Source organism: Tamandua tetradactyla, chromosome 7, assembly GCF_023851605.1.
Source record: "Tamandua tetradactyla isolate mTamTet1 chromosome 7, mTamTet1.pri, whole genome shotgun sequence".
NCBI lineage: Eukaryota > Metazoa > Chordata > Mammalia > Pilosa > Myrmecophagidae > Tamandua > Tamandua tetradactyla.
This window is the reverse complement of record NC_135333.1, coordinates 35,491,653-35,503,953: the sequence shown is the minus strand read 5'-3', so window position 1 is coordinate 35,503,953 and position 12,301 is coordinate 35,491,653. Positions and strand designations below refer to the sequence as shown.

At 43.2% G+C, this 12,301-nt stretch overlaps 2 pseudogenes; both read right to left on the bottom strand.

The window, feature by feature from the left end:
* Positions 1 to 2,383: 2,383 nt before the first annotated feature.
* LOC143691072 (constitutive coactivator of PPAR-gamma-like protein 1 pseudogene) lies at positions 2,384 to 5,204 on the bottom strand (annotated as a pseudogene).
* A 950-nt stretch (positions 5,205 to 6,154) lies between these two features.
* On the bottom strand, positions 6,155 to 6,866 carry LOC143690414 (constitutive coactivator of PPAR-gamma-like protein 1 pseudogene; annotated as a pseudogene).
* Between the last annotated feature and the right edge of the window lie 5,435 nt (positions 6,867 to 12,301).

Here is a 12,301-nt window from a genome sequence, read left to right as displayed (position 1 = left end):
TTCACTTAATGTCCTCAAGGTTCATCCACATTGTCACATGCTCCAGGACTTCATTCCTTTGACTGCTGAGTAATGCTCCATCGTATGTACGGTCCACATTTTGTTGATCTAGTCACCTGTGGATGAACACTTGGGTTGTTCCCATCTTTTGGCAATTGTGAATAAGGCCGCTAAGAACATCGTTGTGCAAATGTCTGTTCGCATCACTGTCTTCAGATCTTCTGAGTATGTCCCGAGTAGCAGGATTGCTGGGTTGTAAGGCAACTTTAGACTTAGTTTCCTGAGGAGCCGCCAAACCATCCTCCAAAATGGCTGTACCATCTTATGTTTCCACCAGCAGTGAAATATTCCTATTTCACCACATCCTCTCCAGCACTTGTAGTTTTCTGTTTATTTAATAGCAGCCATTTTAGAAAGTGTGAGATGATACCTCATTGTGGCTTTGATTTGTATTTCCCTAACAGCTAATGAAGCTGAGTATCTTTTCATGTGTTTTTTAGCCATCTGGATTTCCTCTTTGGAAAAATGTCTATTCATATCTTTTGCCTACTGTTTTGTTTTGTTTTTTTTTTAGATTTTAAGTTGTATGATTTCAATTAGCATCTGGTATAATTAACTTTTTCTTTTATTCAGCATAACACTATACAAACACAAACATTCTTACCATATGATCATTCCATTCTTGATATATAATCAATGACCACATTATCATCACATAGTTGTATATTCATCATCATGAAAAAAGATCATTTCTCAGAACATTTGCATCAATTCAGAAAAAGAAATAAAAAGAAAACAGAAAAAAAACATGCATACCATCCCCCTTACCCCTCCCTTTCATTGATTACTAGCATTTCAATCTACTAGATTTATTTTAACATTTGTTCCCCCTATTATTTATTTCTTCTTAATCCATATGTGTTACTCATCTGTCCATCAAGTAGATAAAAGGAGCATCAGACACAAGGTTTTCACAATCACACAGTCACATTATGAAAGCTATATAATTGTACAATCATCTTCAAGGAACATGGCTACTGGAACACAGCTCTACTTTTCAAGCAGTTCCCTCCAACCTCTCCATTACACCTTAACTAAAAAGGCGATATCTATTTAATGCATAAGAATAACCTCTATGATAACCTCTCGATTCTGTTTGAAATCTCTCGGCCATTGACATTTTATTTTGTCTGATTTTTCTCTTCCCCCTTTTGGTCAAGAAGGTTTCTCGATCCCTTGACGCTGAGTCCCAGCTCATTCCAGGATTTCTGTCCCACGTTGCCAGGAAGGTCCACACCCCTGGGAGTCATGTCCCATGTAGAGAGGGGGAGGGCAGTGAGTTTGTTTGTCGTGTTGGCTGAGAGAGAGAGAGAGAGGCCACATCTGAGCAACAAAAGAGGTTCTCTTGGGGTGACTCTTAGGCTTAATTTTAAGTAGGCTTAGCCTATCCTTTGCAGGGTTAAGTTTCATATGAACAAACCCCCAGATTGAGGCCTCCACCTGTTGCTTTGGGTGTCCCCACTACTTGTGAGAATATCAAGAATTCTCCACTTGGGAAGCTGAGTTTTCCCCCTTTCTTGCCATTCCCCCAAGGGGGCTTTGCAAATACTTTTTTATTCACTGTTCAGATAATTAACTCTTGACTGGTTTTTCAACAAGCCTCCAGAGAAAACATCATGTTTCCTTTTATTCCTTTATAAAATAATAAAATGGGTTGCAATGGCTTTCTTGGAGAGAGAGGAGGGAAGGTGCGAAGTAAGAGGAAGAGAGAGAGAGAGAATCATATTCTGAGATCCCTGCCCTAACTATGGAACCAGGCACCAGCCAGTCCTTCATCCTAGCAGAAGACTGGAGGTATAAGTTTTGGGAAGAATAAAGCAGAAGGTCTCTGGATTGGGAAACACAAAGCACAGTTGAGGGCAAGAGGGATTAGTAAAAAAATTTACTGAATATTATGAAATTTTTCCCTACTTTTTAATTGGGTTTTTTTTTATTAAGTTGAAAGATTTCTTTATATATATGAGACATCAAGCCCTTATCAGATATGTAGTTTCCAAATATTTTCTCCCATGAGTTGGTTGTCCTTTCATTCTTCTGACAAAGTTCTTTGAAGCATAGAAGTATTCCATTTTGAGGAGGTCCCATGTATCTCTCTCTTTTCTTTTTTCTTGCTTGTGCTTTGGGTGTAAAGTCTAAGAAACTACCACCTATCACTAGGTCTTGAAAATGTTTTCCTATACATTCTTCTAGGAGTTTTTTATGGGATTGGTTCTTATATGTAGGTCTTTGATCCATTTGGAGTTCTTTTTTTTTTTTTAACAGCATGTGAGATGCAGTCCTTGTTCATTTTTTGGTTATGGTTATCCACTTCTTCCAACACCGTTTATTGAAGAGACTCTTCTGTCCCAGTTGGGCGGGTCTGAGGACCCTATCAAATTTATTTCTTATCAAAGATCAGTTGACCGTAGATCTGAGGATCTGTTTGTTAATTCTCAATTTGATTCCATTGATCACTTTGTCTCTCTTCATGCCAGTACCTTGCTGCTTTTACTACTGTCAAAATATGCTTTAAAGTCAGGAAGTATGAGTCTACCCACTGCATTCTTCTTTTTCACGATGCTTTGACTAGTTGAGGCCCCTTACCCTTCCAAATAACTTTGATAATTAGCCTTTCCATTTCTGCAAAATAGGCTGTAGGAATTTTTTTGATATTGCATTGAATCAGTGGATCATTTTGGGTAGAATTGACATCTTAATAACCGTTAGCTTTCTAATGCATGAACATGAAATGTCTTTATATTTATTTAGGTCATCTTCAATTTCTTTTAGTACTGTTTTTGTAGTATTTTGTGTAAAAGTCCTTTACATCTTTGGTTAAATTTATTCCTAGATATTTGATTGTTTTAACTGCTATTGTAAATGGAATTTTTTTCTTGATTACCTCCTGTTTTAGTTTGTTAAGCTGTCGGAATGCAATATGCCAGAAATGGAATAGCTTTTAAAATGGGAATTTATTAAGTTGCAAGTTTATGGTTCTAAGGTCATGAAAAATGTGCAAATTAGAGCATAAACAAGAGGTTACCTTCACTCAAGAAAGGTTGATGCTGTTTGGAACAGCTCTGTCAGCTGGTAAGTCATGTGCTGGCATCTGCTGGGGTCTTTGGGTTCTGGACCCCTCCCTCAGCTGGGAAGGCACATAGCGACATCTGCTCGCTTTCTCTCCTCATTTCATAAGGCTTCCCCGGAGGCTCTATGGGCACTTTCAGACGGGTTGGAAGCCCTGGCGTCTCCTGCACTTCCATTCATCTGGGCAGCTGGCTTCTCCTCCACCATCACTCCATTCTCAGCCAGGGCGCCGTCTGAAGACACGGCAGAGGACTTCGGCTCCAGTTTTTTTTGCCACTTCTGCTGAATCAGCACAAGGAGGTTTACCCCGACTATCACAGAGGTCAATGAGTGGGGTCTTCTCCTGGCTGGCTTTGAGAAGGCTGGACTGGAAGAGCTGGGTATCAATGTACATCCAGGGACAGCAGTGCTCCCATGAGATCAGCTGTCTGCATGTATTATTTGCAAACAGGATCATGTGCACTCCACTCACGAACAGGATTGACAGCTGAATCCCTCGGGGATCTAGGTTCTCAATCCTGAGCTCCTGCAGGTGACCCAACTCATAAAGCCTGGGGGACAATGCCTGAGCCAGGAAGGCATTGAGTGCCTGGTGCCACAATATCTGCACTCCTGGCCACTGCACCATATACTGTAGGCTGCAAGAGAGCACCATGAGGTGGGTGGGCACGTTTGCTGGGTTGAGCATGGCTGGTATGTCTGACCTCATGCAGGCCAGGAAGGCTCCCATCCTATGGTTCTTGTCCTCCACTGCCTTCCCCAGCCATAGTCTTTTCAGGTTGGAGCAGGTCCAATCCCTGAAGGCAAGAGCTTCAACCAGGTCTGGGGTTGGAGAAGACTTTCCTTTGTAAGCTGCCCATTTAAAACTTATCATTGGTGAAAATTCTGGTGGAAGTCTATTCCTTCTAAAAGCAAGTCACTCGGTTTTCTTTCTGCCAAACTAAACAGGGCTCCATAAACATGCTGATGGACTGGCCTGTATTGCCTAGCAGCAGGAGACAGGTCTTTGTTGGCTTCATCTTCACTAGAAACAGAAATTTTTATTTCACCCTTCATCAGGATATGGAAGATGTAGGGGTACATGAGCCCCTTCTTGTGCCTGTGCTCTGCCACTCTCAACACTTCAGTGGCAACCGGGAGTAACGGAGGGGCAGGGTGTTCATGTGGTTCCTGGTGGGCACAGGCAGAAAGCAGGGGATTGGCTGGACAGTGCCAATCTGGCTCCCTTTTCCTTCCACTATCTGGCTTCTGGAAGAGGCAGTGAACAAACCCTCTGCCTTTGTTTGGTCTCCTGGGTCTCCGCATTCTTCAGGTTCTGAGTGGCTTCCTGTCTTCTCAAGGCCAATTTCATTCCCACTGATGGTTTGTAGCTCCTCCATTGCCTTCATCATTACTTGAAGAGGATGGTGTAGAAGAATCAGGAAAGTAAGTTGAGTCCACATAATTGGGACTCCCACTCTGAGCTGGGTTTATCAAAGAGGACTGTTCATATAATGGGGTGTGTTTTCCTCCGTGAGCAATGTTACTACAGCTGTTCTACTCAGTCAAATTCTGTCCACTTGCATCCAAAGTGAGAGCCAGCTCAGAGAGGCTGTATGGGTGTGGGCCCTGACCCCAAGCACCACCTGGGCTAGGTATCTGCAGGGGTGGGGGCACAGGGTTTGCATGTAGAGAGCATCTGATGGGGAGCATATGGTGGCACTATGCCAGGCATTCCAAACTGATTTGGTCTGGCTAAGTAATGTGGTGGTTGAAATGATATTGGCTTACCGGTTGCTGAATAATATTCAGTTGCTCTCTTAAACTGAATGGCTCTGTCATCTGTTCTAGACCGTGACTGCTAGAAAACTTCTTTAGTTATGGCATCCAAATCAGTGGTATCCCTGAATATTACAGACTTAGTCAGCAACAGCTTTGGTTATGTGGTAGTTAGATTCAGTTGTCAACTTGGCCAGGTGAGCGTACCTAGTTTTGTTGCTACGGACATGAGCCAAAGGTACGTGAACCTCATCTGTTGCTGATTTACATCTGCAGTCGGCTAGGAGGTGTGCCTGCTGCAATGAAGGACGTTTGACTTAATTGGCTGATGCTTAAATGAGAGACCTCAACGTAGCACAGCCTAAGCAGCTCAGCATTCCTCATCTCAGCACTCGCAGCTCAGCCCACGCCTTTGGAGATGCAGAAAGAAGTCACCCTGGGGAAAGTTGTTGGAACCCAGGGGCCTGGAGAGAAGACCAGCAGAGACCATCCTGTGCCTTCCAAGTAAGAAAGAACCTCAGTGGAAAGTTGGCTGCCTTTCCTCTGAAGAACTAACAAAATAAATCCCCTTTTATTAAAAGCCAATCCGTCTCTGGTAGTGTTGCATTCCGGCAGTTAGCAAACCAGAACAGGTCAATACATGGCAAGGTGGCAAAACTAGCTCGTGAGCCTGTATCTTCAGTGAAGTTGGTGGATGTTCTGGACCAAGTAAACTCCAAAGAAAAGAAACTAAATCTTCATCAGGTAGAATGTGATTACCCAATAGAGGAGCAAAAAATAGGAAAGTTGCTTCACGCTTATAGTGAGACTTCCCGTTTCAGCTCAGTTTTAGAGCATGGGGCACTGAAATAGTAGGGTATGTTGCACAATTCATAATCAGAATCATATGCAACCCAGCCATGGAAACTACATTCTCTGCAGAGACCAATGACTTCTGGATGATGATCCTCAAATGCTCTCTGTAACCCTGATTGTGGCATATTATTTGGGATTGGAGTCTAGCAGCCCTTAAAAATTTTATTTTCACTTCTTTCTTACTTACTTGCTGTCCTCTCCCCCTCTTGTGGTAAACCGCCCATTTCCGTAGCCCACCACAAAACCGCAACCCTTCCTGTTATGTTCAGCACTTCTCTTTTCCTAACTTCTGCCCTAAGCCTAGCAACTGCTTCTTAGCTTGTGTGATTGGCTACCCTCCCCTGATGTACATGCCCTGACTCCACCCCTCCTCCAAACTGTATATAAGCCGAGCTCACCAAGCCTTGGGGTCCTTTTTAGCCCTTGAGCCCCTGAGCACACGAGTCTTTGCTATGTAACAATAAAGTAGCAGTGCGCAACAATTGGCCTCCGGCTCAAGTCTTTTTAGGACCCTCGGCGGGGAACCCTGCCGAGCATCGGCTCACCTTAGTCCACTTATCCGGGCCCGGAACCCCCTCACCCCCACCCGGTGAAACGTCCAAACACCCTGACGCCGCGAAGCAGGAGGCCCAAGAGCCGTAGCGCCCTCTTTAGCCCCTGCGACATCACCGCGGCACCTGATGTGGAAGCGGATCAGCGCCAGGCTGAAGCAGCGGGCCACGCACACCCGCAGCAGGAACCAGACCTCGGGCGGCGGCGTGCCCTCGTTCTGCACAGGGCTGACGATCTGCTGCGCCGACTGGCGCTCCTTGCGTTGCTGATTGACCCTCTGGCGCAACTGGGCCTTCTTCAGGGCGCCGCTGAAGAAGAGGAAGAGCTCGATGTTGCCGCTGAAGCAGGCTTGGGCCAGCGCCGGCAGGTAACGGAGCACGTGGTTCCCCTGGCCGCTGCTCACCAGTCCCGGTGGCAGTCCCCGGAGAGACGGTGCTGGCGGTTATCGGCTCAATGCGGAGGTGCAGCGGCATCTGCAGGGGTTGGGGGTGGGTGGGTGGGCGGTGGGGGCTCTGCCACCCGCCGCACACCGCCCACCGCCCACCAGAGGGTTTACAGGCAGCTCTGCACCCCATGGAGGGGGCTGTTCTAGGGGGCGCTCTTGGAAACGCTCTAGGGGACGCTCTAGGCGGGTACTCTAGGGGGCGCTCTAGGCGGGTACTCTAGGGGGCGCTCTAGGCGGGCACCTAGGGGGCGCTCTAGGCGGGCACCTAGGGGGCGCTCTAGGCGGTGCTCTGGGGGGCGCTGAGGCAAGTCCTGGGTGCGCTCATGGCAGGGGCTTATGCGGCTATTTTCTTATAGTACATTTCAAGATTTCTTTAAACATACAGGATATAGAATCCTTCAAAGAAGTTTCAAAAGATCTATTTAAGTAGCTTGACCATTCTTTCCTCCTCCGGAGAGACATGTCTCCCTCTGGCCTGTGTTCTGGTCATGCAGGCTGCTATGTGCTTAAAGCTCTGTTTTTTCCCCTCTTCCCCTAAGGGAGGGAGTCCCAACCCTTGGGTTACCACATCCTATATTTAGAAAATCCTGAAGAAACCACAGAAAAATATACTTGTGCTAACGAGTTCAGCAAAGTGGCAGGATATAAGATCAATACAAAGATCAATAGTGGATGCATGGGTAGTTCAGTGACAGTATGCTCACCTTCCATGCAGGAGACCCGGGTTCAATTCCCGGACCATGCACCTAAAAAAAAAAAAAATCAATGGTATTTCTATACACTATTTATGAGCTATCTGAGGAGGCAATCAAGGAAAAAATTCCATTTACAATAGCATCTGAAAAGATAAGATGTCTAGGAATAAGCTTAACCAAGGTTATAAAGGACTTATACATAAAAAACAACAAAATATTGCTAAAATAATTCAAAGAAGACCTAACTAAGTGGAAAGACACTCTGTACTCATGGTTTGGGAGGCTAAATGTCGTTAAGATGTCAAGTCTAACCCAAACTGATCTACAGATTCAATACAATACCAATCAAAATTCCAGTAGACGACTTTGGAGAAATGGAAAAACTAATTATCAATTTTATTTGTAGGGTAAGGGACATTGAATAGCCAAAAACTATTTGAAAAAGAAAAATGAAGTGGGAGGTATCATATCTGCTGAATTTAAAGTATACTATAAAGCCACAGTGGTTAAAACAAAGCATGGTACTGGCATAAAGATAGGTATATTGATCAATGGAATTGAATTGAGTGTTCAGAAATAGTTGCTCTCATTTAGGGGCAACTGATCTTTGATAAGGCAGTCAAGCCACTCCAATTGGGACAGAGAAGCCTCTTCAATAAATGCTTCTTATTAATTGTTTGAAAAACTGGATATTCATATGCAAAAGAAGGACAGAGGCTCCATATCTTACACCTTTTAAAAAACTAACTCAAAATGGATCACAGATCTAAACATTAGAGCTAAGACCATAAAACTTTTATAAGAAAATATAAGGACATATATAAATCTTGTGGTAGGAGGTGGTCTCCTAGATCGTACACCCAAAGCATGAACAATGAAAACAGAAATAGATAAATGGGAGCTCCTCAAAATTAAACACTTTTGTGCATCAAAGAACTTTGTCAGGAAAGTGAAAAGGCAGCCTACACAATGGGAGACAGTATTTGGAAACCACATACCAGATAAGAGTTTAATATCCAGAACATATAAAGAGATTCTACAACTCAACAACAAAAAGACAAACAACCCAATTTTAAAATGGTCAAAAGACATGAATAGACTAAACCAACTCGGCAAGTGAACTCACTGCCTTCCCCCTTACGTGGGACTTGACTCCCAGCAGTGTAAATTTCCCTGGCAACATGGGCCAGGACCCCTGGGATGAGCTGGGACCCAGCATCATGAGATTGAGAAAGCCTTGACCAAAAGGGGGAACAGAAAAATGAGACAAAATAAAGTTTCAGTGGCTGAGAGATTTCAAACAGAATCAAGAGGTTATCCTAGAGGTTATTCTTATGCGTTATATAGCTATCCCTTTTTAGGTTATGATGTATTGGAGTGGCTGGAGGGAAGTACCGGAAACTGTTGTGTGTTCCAGTAGCCTTGATTCTTGAAGACGATTGTCTAACAATATAGCTTCTACAGTGTGACTGTGTGATTGTGAAAACCTTGTGTCTGATGCTCCTTTTATCTAAGCTATGGACAGATGTGTGAAAAAATAAAGATAAAAACCAAATAATATGGGAGGATTAAAGGTACAATATTGGGCAAATTGACTGGTGGTCAATGAGAGGGAGGGGTAAGGGGTATGGGATACATGAGTTTTTTCTTTTTTATTTATTTTTCTGGGGTGATGCAAGTGTTCTAAAAATGATCATGGTGATGAATACACAACTATGTGATGATATTGTGAGCCATTGATTGTACACCATGTATGGACTGTGTGTGTGTGAAGATTTCTCAATGAAAATATTTTTTAAAAAAGACATGAACATACATGTTTCAGAAGAGGAAATACAAATGGCTCAAAGACATATGAAAAGATGCTCAACTTCCCTGGCTATTAGGGAAATGCCAATCAAAACCACAATGAAATATCATCTTGTACCCACTCAAATGGCCATTATCAAAAAGACAGAAAACAACAAGTGCTGAAGAGCATGTGGAGAAAAAAGCACACTTATCCACTGTTAGTGGGAATGTAGACTGGTGTACCTGCTCTGGGAAGCAGTTTGGGGTTCCTCGGGAAGATAAGTGTAGAATTGCCATATGATCCAGCAAACCCATTACTAGGTATATATTCAGAGGACATGAGGGCAAGGATACAAATGGACATTTGCACACCAATGTTTATAGCAGCATTATTTACAATTGCCAAGAGATGGAAACAGCCTAAATGTCCATCAACAGACGAGTGACTAAACAAGCTGTGGTATATACATACGATGGACTATTACACAAGACAGAATAAAGTCTTAAAGCACGTAACTATGTGCATGAGCCTTGAGGACATTATGCTCAGTGAAAAGGACAAACACTGTATGGTCTCACTAATATGAACTAGAATTAATGAATGAACTTTGAGAGTTAAAGTTAAGAACACAAGTTATTAGGAGATAGAAAGAGGGTGGAGATTGGGCATTTGGTGCTAACGGAACACAGAATACTCAACATGACTGATTGTAAATATCCAGAAATGGATAGCACAATACTATCTGATGGTAGCACAATAAGTACACTGAATGAAGCTAAGTGTGAATATGAGGGAGAAGGATTGGGGGCACGATGACACCAGAAGGAAAGATAGAGGATAAAGACTGAGATGGTATAACTTAGGAATGCCTAGAGTGGACAATGATGGTGATTAAATGTACAAATATAAGGATGTTTTTGCCTAAGGGAGAACAAATGAATGTCAACATTGCAAGGGGTTGAAAATGGGACGGTATACAGGAAAAATACAATCAACGAAAGCTAGGGTCTATAGTCAGCAGTAACATTGTAATATGCTTCCACTGAATATAACAAAGCCACTATGCCAAAACTAAACATCAGCAAGTGGGGGATGTGGGGGATGGGTATGGGATTCTTTGTGGACAGAAAGGAAATGTCCTTATATAACTTGTGGTGGTGAAGGCATGGCTATGTGATTATACCACGAACCACTGATTATTTTTACTTAGGTTGGATTGTATGATGTGCAAATAAAACAGTTTAAAAATGAGCAGAGGGCAGGCTGCAGTGGCTCAGCAGGCATAGTTCTTGCCTGCCATGCCAGAGACCTGGGTTCGATTCCCGGTACTGCCCATGCAAAAAAAACAAAACAAAACCAGAACAGAGACACAAGTGCTGGAGAAGATGTGGATAAAGAGATGTACCTATTTACTGTTGGTGGGGAAGTAGAGCAATGCAACCCTTCTGGAGGTCAGTGTGGTGGGGTTGCCATCTGATCCTGCAACCCCTTTGCTATTATATACCTGAAGGAATTGAGAGCGGGGATATCAATGGACATTTTCACACTGGTGTTTGTGGGTGGCAGTGTTTGCAATTGGCAATATGTTGCTGGCCTAAGGGTACAACGACTGAGGAATGGAAGGGGGAACTGTGGTGTATACATATAACGGACTACTGAGCAGCTGCAAGAAGGAATGAAGTTGTGAGGCATGCAACTAGGTGAATGAAACTTGAGGACAGTATGTTGAATGAAGTGTCAAAAACGAGAAGTTAAATATTATCATGCTTCATTCATATGAGCTAACTATAATATACAAACTCAGAGAACTGAAGTCGAGAGCATGGGTTATCGGGTCGGGGCCTATTGTAAAGCTCCATAGGTTGTAAGCTCTTACAGCAGTCACATCTATTCTAGAGTTGTAACTGTTATTTCTAAATTCTGAGATGCTATTTGTGTGTAACCTAGTTATTCGCTGGAACTTCGGGTATTTGTGTGACATCTGAGACTCAGAGTTAGAGCTCTGAAGCTATGAAGGTCAGCAGTACCCCAATCTGCAACTATTGAAAAAGTGATGACACTTCATCTTGACATGAATGAAGCTGACCTGGATAGGACTAAGGTGAATCAGAATACAAGGTAAAGGATGATATCCATATTTTGAAACTTCAACTTCTGTGTGAGACTCCAAAGGCACAGATGTTTATTTGGTGCAAAATTTATATTTTTGGTAGTACATCATCTAATTTCACTTTATGGGTAGTTTATTTGAATACCATAATTATACAGAATCTTGAATAGGTGGTGAGATCTTGTTGGTTTGTACCAATTAGTATGATGCCCTGATACATCCCAGAGTAATTTGGGTAGATAAGAAAAAGTGAAGTCCTCTTGGGGGACTGGGGAGAAAGGAAGAAATATTCAACTTCCCCATCTGGGGAATTCCCTATATTCTTGCAAGCATTGGAGACAGCCAATTAAATATGCTTAGCCCTCAATCTTGGGGGTTGCTCCTATGAAACTTATTCCTGCAAAGGAAAAGCTAAGCCTCCTTATAATTAGGCCTAAGAGTCACCTCCAGAAAATCACTTTTGTTCCTCACAAAATCACTTTTGTGGCCTCTCTCTCTCTAAGCCAACGCAGCAGGTGAACTCACTGCCCTCCCCCCCTCCATGGGACATGACTCCCAGGGGTGTAAATCTCCCAGGCAATATAGGACAGGACTCCTGGGGATGAGCTGAGACCCTGGCATCATGGGATTGAGAAAGACTTCTTGAGCAAAATGGGGAAGAGAGTAATGAGACAAAATAAAGTTTCAGTGGCTGAGAGATTTGAAACAGAGTCAAGAGGTTATCCTGGAGGTTATTGTTCGGCATTATATAGATATCCCTTTTTAGTTTTGGGCGCATTGGAGTGGCTGGAGGGAAGTACCTGAAACTGTTGAGCTCTAGTCCTGTAGCCTTGATTCTTGAAGAAGATTGTATAACTCTTTAGCTTTCACAATATGACCATGTGATCACGAGAACCTTGTGGCTAGTGCTCCCTTTATCCATGCTATGGACAGAGGAGTGAAAAAATAAAGAGAGAAAAATAATTAAA